The following is a 9804-nucleotide window of genomic DNA, read 5'->3' on the forward strand; positions in this document are numbered from 1 at the left end:
GCAACTGAAAAAAGATATGTATATAGGCTGTGGGGAATTGGCTTGCCTGGTATTCTCATCATCTGCTCCTGGGATATGCCTGACCCAATACACAATGGCAGCGTAAAGCTTGTTGACTGCCTCATTGTAGTTGAAGGTCTTCTTTTTGTTGTAATCAATGAATGGAGACCTTTGAGATGCTCCGGGCCTTATTACCCTCCTCTGTCTTCGTGCAACAGGTGGTCCTGAAGAACTGCTTGTGCCAACTGCGGGTTCTCCGCATATCAGGGTGTGGCAACTGTCTCGTGATCCAACATCTGGCTGGTGAGCTAATCCCTTGCCAGCATCAGTAGCAATGCATCCTTCATTCGCTGTTGCTGGGTCCAACTCATCCTCATCTATGAAAACCACGTTTGCTTCCCCTATTTGCGCTGCTGGAGCAAGTGCTGCAGCATGCCCAACATCATCATCTATGCCTAGGTCAAAAGTTGGTGCATCGTAGTACCCGTCACCATGATAATTGCAAGAATTTGATCTGCGTATGGGTTAAAGGCCAGGGGCATCTTCTTGCGGCACATTCACAGATGCATCATTCGTTGACCTGGTTTGTAGTAAGGTTGTGGTTGGCGGCCTGGGAGGCTTGCACCTGCTTACAATGTTGAACATCTCCTCTTGTGTTAATGTGTTCTGAAAATCAGCTCTTGGTGATGCAGACTTGCTTGGATGCTTTGTGGTAGCTCTTGGAGACGACAGTTTGACACATTGACAACCTCCTTCCGTGTTTGGCATTGAAGAATCTCTATGAATTGTCACCTCGGGGCTTGTGGTTGTAGTTGAGTCTTGCTGAACAACTCTGCTAGTTTTGACTGTGACCACTTCAGTTGGTACACTGGTATCTGCAGTTGGCACCAAACTAGCAGAACTTGGCAGTCCCGCAGCGCTGGCTATGGCACGTTGTTCTGTCTCGTGTCTGGATCCCACACCTTTTCTGCCCTGTTCCTTGCTACATCTTGAGCTTGCGTTGGTTTTCCTTGAAGAGGAAAGGGTCATGCAGCAATAGTAGCGTAAGTATTTCCCTCAGTTTTTGAGAACCAAGTTATCAATCCAGTAGGAGGCTCCTCAAAAGTCCCATGCACCTACACAAACAAACAAAGAACTCGCAAACAACGCAATAAAGGGGTTGTCAATCCCTTCACGGCCACTTGCGAAAGTGAGATCTGATAGAGATAGTATGATAAGATAAATATATTTTTGGTATTTTATAATAAAGATGCAAAAAGTAAAGATGCAAATAAAAGTAGATTGAAAGCTTATATGATAAAAGATAGACCCAAGGGCCATAGGTTCCCCTAGAGGCTTCTCTCAAGATAGCATAAGTATTACAGTGGGTGAACAAATTACTGTCGAGCAATTGATAGAAAAGCGAATAATTATGAGATCATCTAGGCATGATCATGTATATAGGCATCACATCCGTGACAAGTAGACCGACTCCTGCCTGCATCTACTACTATTACTCCACACATCAACTGCTATCCAGCATGCATCTATAGTATTAAGTTCGTAAGAACAGAGTAACGCATTAAGAAAGATGACATGATGTAGAGGGATAAACTCAAGCAATATGATATAAACCCCATCTTTTTATCCTCGATGGCAACAATACAATATGTGCCTTGCAACCCTTTCTTTCACTGGGTAAGGACACCGCAAGATTGAACCCAAAGCTAAGCACTTCTCCCATGGCAAGAAAGATCAATCTAGTAGGCCAAACCAAACTAATAATTCTAAGAGACTTGCAAAGATAACTCAATCATAAATAAAAGAATTCAGAGAAGATTCAAATATTTCTCATAGATAAACTTGATCATAAACCCACAATTCATCGGATCTTGACAAACACATCGTAAAAAGAGTTACATCAAATAGATCTCCACAAGAGAGGGGGAGAACATTGTATTGAGATCCAAAAAGAGAGAAGAAGCCATCTAGCTAATAACTATGGACCTGAAGGTCCGTGGTAAACTACTCACAACTCATCGGAGGGACTATGGTGTTGATGTAGAAGCCCTCCATGGTCGATTCCCCCTCCAATGGAGCACCGTCGAAGGCTCCAAGATGGGATCTCGCGAATACAGAAGGTTACGGCGGTGGAAATTGTGTTTCGGTGGCTCCCTGGATGTTTTTGGGGTACGTGGGTATATATAGGAGGAAGAAGTACATCGGTGGCCGCTTGAGGGGCCCAGGAGACAGGAGGCGTGCCCAGGAGGGGTGGGCGCGCCCTCCTATCTCCTGGCCGCCTTGATTGCTTATTGACTTGCACTCCAAGTCCTATGGATCACGTTCATTCCAAAAATCACGCTCCCGAAGGTTTCATTCCGTTTGGACTCTGTTTGATATTCCTTTTCTTCGAAATACTGAAATAGGCCAAAAAAACCCCAGCAATACGGGATGGGCCTCCGGTTAGTAGGTTAGTCCCAAAAATGATATAAATGTGTAAAATAAAGCCCATAAACATCCAAAAAGGGGTAATATAATAGCATGGAACAATAAAACATTATAGATATGTTGGAGACGTATCAAGCATCCCCAAGCTTAATTCCTGCTCGTCCTCGAGTAGGTAAATGATAAAAACAGATTTTTTGATGTGGACTGCTACCTAGCATAATTCTCAATGTAATTTTCTTTATTGTGGCATGAATGTTCAGATCCAAATGATTCAAGATAAAAGCTTATAAAACATAAAAATAATAATACTTCGAAGCATACTAACAAATAATCATGTCCTATAAAAATAGCATAGCCAAAGAAAGCTTATCCCTACAAAATCATATAGTTAGGCCATGCTTCGTTTTCATTACACAAAATACTCCCATCATGTACAACCCCGATGACGAGCCGAGCAATTGGTTCATACTTTTTAACGCGCTTCAGCTTTTTTCAACTCTTACGCAATACATGAGCGCAAGCCATGGACATAGCACTATGGTGGTATATGGTGGTGGTTGTAAGGACAAAAAGGGAGAAGATAGTCTCACATCAACTAGGCGTATTAACGGGCTATGGAGATGCCCATATCAATGTGAGTGAGTAGGGATTGCCATGCAACGGATGCACTAGAGCTATAAATGTATGAAAGCTCAACAAAAGAAACTAAGTGGGTGTGCATCCAACTTGCTTGCTCACGAAGACCTAGGGCATTTTGAGGAAGCCCATCATTGGAATATACAAGCCAAGTTCTATAATGAAAAATTCCCACCAGTATATGAAAGTGACAACATAGGAGGCTCTCTATCATGAAGATCATGGTGCTATTTTGAAGCACAAGTGTGGAAAAGAGATAGTAGCAATTGCCCCTTCTCTCTTTTTCTCTCATATTATTTTTTTCTTTTCTTTTTTTCCTTTTCTCTTTTTTTTCTTTGGACTTTCTTTTTTTTATTTTTGGCCTTTCTCTTTTTTTTTCTTTTTTTCTTTCTTTCTTTGTAAAGTCCAAAGTCTCATCCCGACTTGTGGGGGAATCATAGTCTTCATCATCCTTTCCTCACTGGGACAATGCTCTAATAATGAAGATCATCACACTTTTATTGATTTACAACTTAAGAATTACAACTCAAAGCTAGAACAAGATATGCCTCTATATGAATGCCTCCGGCGGTGTACTGGGATATGCAATGAATCAAGAGCGACATGTATGAAAATTATGAAGGTGGCTTTGCCACAAATACGATGTCAACTACATGATCATGCAAAGAGCAATATGACAATGATGGAGCGTGTCATAATAAACGGAATGGTGGAAAGTTACATGGCAATATATCTCGTAATGGCTATGGAAATGCCATAATAGGTAGGTATGGTGGCTGTTTTGAGAAGGTAAATAATGGGTGCATGCTACCGGCGAAAGTTGCGCGGTATAATAGAGGCTAGCTAAATGGAAGGATGAGTGTGCGTATATCCATGCACTCACATTAGTCATAAAGAACTCATATACTTATTGCAAAAGTATACTTAGCCCTCGAAGCAAAGTACTACTACGCATGCCCCTAGAGGGATAGATTGGTAGGAAAAGACCATCACTCGTCCCCGACTGCCACTCATAAGGAAGACAATCAAAAGAGCACCTCATGCAAGAAATTTGTCACACAACTTTTACCATACGTGCATGCTACAGGACTTGCCAACCTTAACACAAGTATTTCTCAATTTCATAATTACCCACTAGCATGACTCTAACATTACTACCTTTATATCTCAAAACAATTATCAAGCATCAAATTGATCCTAGTGTTTAATGCACTTTCTATGATAGTTTTTATTATACCCAACTTGGATGCTCATCATTCTAGGACCAAATTCATAACCATAGAAAATACCATGATGTTCTAAGAGACTCTCAAAATAATATAAGTGAAGCATGAGAGACTAGCAATTTCTTCAAAATTAGGCCACCGCCGTGCTCTAAAAGATATAAGTGAAGCACTAGAGCAAAAACTATCTAGCTCAAAAGATATAAGTGAAACACATAGCATATTCTAATAAATTCTAATCAAGTGGGCTTCTCCCAAAAGGTGTTTACAGCAAGGATGATTATGGTAAACTAAAAAGCAAAGATTAATATAATACACGACGCTCCAAGAAAAACACATATCATGTGGCGAATAAAAATATAGCTCCAAGTAAAGTTACCAATGAACGAAGACGAAAGAGGGGATGCCTTCCCGGGGCATCCCCAAGCTTAGGATTTTGGCTATTCTTGAATATCTTGGGGTTCCTTGGGCATCCCCAAGCTTAGGCTCTTGCCACTCCTTATTCCATAGTCCATCAAAGCTTTACCCAAAACTTGAAAACTTCACAACACAAAACTCAGCAGGAAATCTCGTAAGCTCCGTTAGTGAAAGAAAACAAAACCACCACATAAGATACTGTAATGAACTCATTCTTTATTTATATTGGTGTTAAACCTACTGTATTTCAAGTTCTCTATGGTTCATAAACTATTTTACTAGCCATAGATGCATCAAAATAAGCAAATAACACACGGAAAATAGAATCTGTCAAAAACAGAACAGTCTGTAGCAATCTGTAACTAACGGAAACTTTTGGAACTCTAAAAATCCTACAAAAATAGGAAGTTCTGTAAAATTTGTTTATTGATCATCAGCAAAAAGAATCAACGCAAAAGAGCGTTTCTGTGATTTATTGAATTTTTTCTTGTGAGCGCAAAGTTTCTGTTTTTCAGCAGAATTAAAGTCCCACGCACCTACACAAACAAACAAAGAACTCACAACCAACGCAATAAAGGGGTTGTCAATCCCTTCACGGACACTTGCGAAAGTGAGATCTGATAGAGATAGTATGACAAGATAAATATATTTTTGGTATTTTATAATATAGATGCAAAAAGTAAAGATGCAAATAAAAGCAGATTGAAAGCTTATATGATAAAAGATAGACTCGGGGGCCATAGGTTTCACTAGAGGCTTCTCTCAAGACAGCGTAAGTATTATGATGGGTGAACAAATTACTGTCGAGCAATTGATAGAAAAGCGAATAATTATGAGATTATCTAGGCATGATCATGTATATATGCATCACGTCTGTGACAAGTAGACCGACTCCTGCCTGCATCTACTACTATTACTCCACACATCGACGGCTATCCAGCATGCATCTAGAGTATTAAGTTTATAAGAACAGAGTAACGCATTAAGAAAGATGACACGATGTAGAGGGATAAACTCAAGCAATATGATATAAACCCCATCTTTTTATCCTCGATGGCAAAAATACAATACGTGCCTTGCAACCCTTTCTATCACTGGGTAAGGACACCACAAGATTGCACCCAAAGCTAACCACTTCTCCCATGGCAAGAAAGATCAATCTAGTAGGCCAAACCAAACTGATAATTCGAAGAGACTTGCAAAGATAACTCAATCATACATAAAAGAATTCAGAGAAGATTCAAATATTTCTCATAGATAAACTTGATCATAAACCCACAATTCATCGGATCTCGACAAACACATCGCAAAAAGAGTTACATCAAATAGATCTCCACAAGAGAGGGGGAGAACATTGTATTGAGATCCAAAAAGAGAAAAGAAGCCATCTAGCTAATAACTATGGACCCGAAGGTCTATGGTAAACTACTCACAACTCATCGGAGGTACTATGGTGTTGATGTAGAAGCCCTCTGTGGTCGATTCCCCCTCCGGCGGAGCACCAGCGAAGGCTCCAAGATGGGATCTCGCGGATACAGAAGGTCACGACGGTGGAAATTGTGTTTCGGTGGCTCCCTGGATGTTTTTAGGGTACGTGGGTATATATAGGAGGAAGAAGTACGTCGGTGGCCGCTCGAGGGGCCCAGGAGACAGGGGCACGCCCAGGAGGGGTGGGCGCGCCCTCCTATCTCCTGGCCGCCTCGATTGCTTCTTGACTTGCACTCCAAGTCCCCTGGATCACGTTTGTTCCAAAAATTACGCTCCCGAAGGTTTCATTCCGTTTGGACTCCGTTTGATATTCCTTTTCTTCGAAATACTAAAATAGGCAAAAAAACAACAATACGGGCCGGGCCTCCGGTTAGTAGGTTAGTCCCAAAAATGATATAAATGTGTAAAAGAAAGCCCATAAACATCCAAAAAGGGGTAATATAATAGCATGGAACAATCAAAAATTATAGATACGTTGGAGACGTATCATTCCTCCTTTGTGCCCTTGGCAAACTTGACAATCTTTTGCTGCTTAGCTGGTTTAGGTGGGGCTATTGACAGGTGGATCTTCCCCTTGTTCTGTTGAACTCCTATGATGGTTGTAGGCTCAACAGGTATTGCTGACACATCTTCAGTGGTGGTTGGCTCTCTGATCACTACAGTTGGAACAACAGTTTGCGCCACAGCTTCCTTGTCCACATTTATTTCTGCATCTGCCCTCGGCATCTGTTTCTTGGTTTGAGGAAACTTCAGATTCTTCTTCATTGTAACTCCTTTGCTCTTCTGGACCACATGAGGGTTTGCCACAGATGTTGCCTTGCTCTTGCTGGAGCTGATATCTGGAAGCTGCTTCAAATATTCCATGTATTTCTCCTTCGAATGAACCCAATCAAGACCCTTCCCTACTTCCTCCATGTCAACTGGATTCTTTTCAGCCTCACTCAAGAAGAACATATTCTGGTCAACAGCAAAATCAATCTTGTCACACAACTCTCGCTCATGGAAATCTGGCACAGGGAAGGTGGTTGGCAAAGCTGGCTTCTTGTTGCACAACTTGAACATGTCAATGCTGCCCTGAGACTCCGCTTCATCATTTTTCTTTGACTTTGGCAGATTCTTGTCTTTCCAGCAAGTTTTATCAATCAACATCTGTAGTGTGCTCCTGCTGCTCATTGAGTTGCTATTGCTGGCAAGGTTGGCAGATCTGCTACTCACCCTGGTTGTGTTGCCGCGTGTACCACCAGAACCAGGGGCATTGTCATCATCATCATCTGAACTGTCACTGCCTCCATTGGATCCCTCTTGATCACCAGGATCGGCATCCTCGTCTTCTTCCTCGTCATCTCCTTCCCCCTCACTACCATCGATTGATGCAACTTTGTTTCCATCTCCTTCCTTGGCCTCATTTTCTTGTTCCTCCTCGTCTGCCTCACTATATTCTTCCTTTCCCTCCTCCTCTCCTTTGTCCTCTTTTCCTTTGTCCTCCTCCTCCTCCTCCTCCTCCCCCTCCTTCTCTTCCTCCTCCTCCTCCTCCTCCTCATCATCCTATTTTTCTTTGTCCTCCTCCTCTTTGTCCTCCTCCTCTGATTCATCCTCATCTGTCTCCCCGTCGTCTTCAACATCTTGTGGTACTTCCATTTCATCATCTTCTTCTAACTCCTCCTCATCAAACTCTTCTTCTTCTTGTATAGGTGAAACTTGTCTCTTCCTTTTTGGATCATGGCGTGACGGAGCGGTTCCCGTTGATGTCTGTTGTACATATGGATCAACATCCAGTTCCTCATCATCGATCTTGGCAACTGCTTCAATGAAGGTGCCAACCTGTTCAGTTACTGCCTTGCACAAGTCATTGACCACTTTGGCAATCTTTGCCTTTTTATGCATCAACACAACAAAAAATTGAGTACTCATTCAATTATAAACAGTTAAAAAAAGAAATGTCGGTAAATGATCGAAACTCCTTTATGCAAAAGACTTACCTGCGGATTGTACGTTAGTGGTAATTTGGATGCAACAAATGCTTGAGCTTGCAAAAGACTAACCAAACAATGTTGTCTGCTCCGTGCCCCTATACTCCTCTTTAAGCTGATGTGAAAAGGAGAAAAAGAAAATGACAAGGTTGTCAAAGCAGATATTGTATTGAACGAAAAACAGAATGTTATAACTTGTGAAACTACAACAAAATGTTGGGCAGATAGTATTCTACATGAATGCAACTGCACAAACCAAAAAAAGTGCACCCCAGAGGTCACCTGAAAAAAATGTTTCTGCCAACTGTTGTCACACATCTGTGCAACAAGATAAGTAAAACTGTGCAACTTGAAGCATATGATGTCTCATACAAAAATGAACATGTGACCACATGCTAAAAGTAGAGCTACAAGCTGTGCAACTATAGGCATTAATGTGCCAACTGGTTACAGTTTTTGCGCAATCAAAAATTGTCTACCTAAATCTCTACCTAAATTTTTACCAACTTGTGCAACTGAACAACATATGCAAACAACTGCAGTACATAAGGACAGCCAACCCCCAACTAAGCAGACTAATAGACAACCAACCTAGTACAAACAGGAAGACAACTAATGCAAAGTGCAGAACATGCGAACATCCAACTAAAAAAGGGATGCAACCAACTGGGTAGAATTTCGTGCAACTAAACCAAGAACTAGTTCAATCAGCCATTGAATTTTCTGCCAACTGTTGTCACACATCTGTGCAACAAGATAAGTAAAACTGTGCAACTTGAAACATGTGACCACATGCCAAACTAGAGCTACAAGCTGTGCAACTACATGCATTATTGTACCAACTGATTATAGTTTTTGCGCAACTACCAAGAAGTGTCGAAAAGCTGATCTCAAAATTGTATATGCAGCTACCAAGGAATTAAAACTGGGCAGAAATGAATAGAACATAAAAATAGCCACTGTTGAAAAAAAACAAAAGGGAACTCACTTGTAATTTGCCGAACACACCAGGAGAGACCGTGTCCTTCTTGATCACCTTGGCAATTAGGTTACTGTCCCATACATTCGATTGTATCGCACAGTTGCTTACTGGGATGTCATGAACGAGCGCGTCAAGGTACATGATCTGCCGTAGAACGAAAAAAGAAAAACCAAATTTCCGTTATTATGAGGGGTATTTTCAGAAACTATGACTGCACAAAAAGAAGAAAAACACATGGAAGTGCTAGTTTTCACTCACCATCAAGTGATACAAGCAGCAGCAAACAGTTTGCTTCACCTGGTCCATGTTCTGGAAAGCTTCATTAATGTGTTCTGCTACAAAAAGACATATGTTTGTGTTCTTGAGGTTTTGATGATCTAGCACAAGTCCGTAGCACTTTGGGCTCAGCCTCAGGGTTGTGGTTGGTGCTAGGAAAGTGCTGAATGCAACCGCAAGCCAGGCCATAAAGAATGTGTCATCCGTTCTTCCCCCCATATCCTTAATCATCTTGGTCCATGTAGTGATCTGGGGATGAGAATGTCCATGTATGTTGAAAGTCTCTCTAAATCTCCTAGTTGTATCCTTGTCAACTTTATATCTGACTTTTTGACCCCTGTTAGGAAGATCAAATACCTTTTGAACACTGTCAGCATCGACACAG

This window comes from Triticum aestivum, chromosome 7B (assembly GCF_018294505.1).
Source record: "Triticum aestivum cultivar Chinese Spring chromosome 7B, IWGSC CS RefSeq v2.1, whole genome shotgun sequence".
Taxonomy (NCBI): Eukaryota; Viridiplantae; Streptophyta; class Magnoliopsida; order Poales; family Poaceae; genus Triticum; species Triticum aestivum.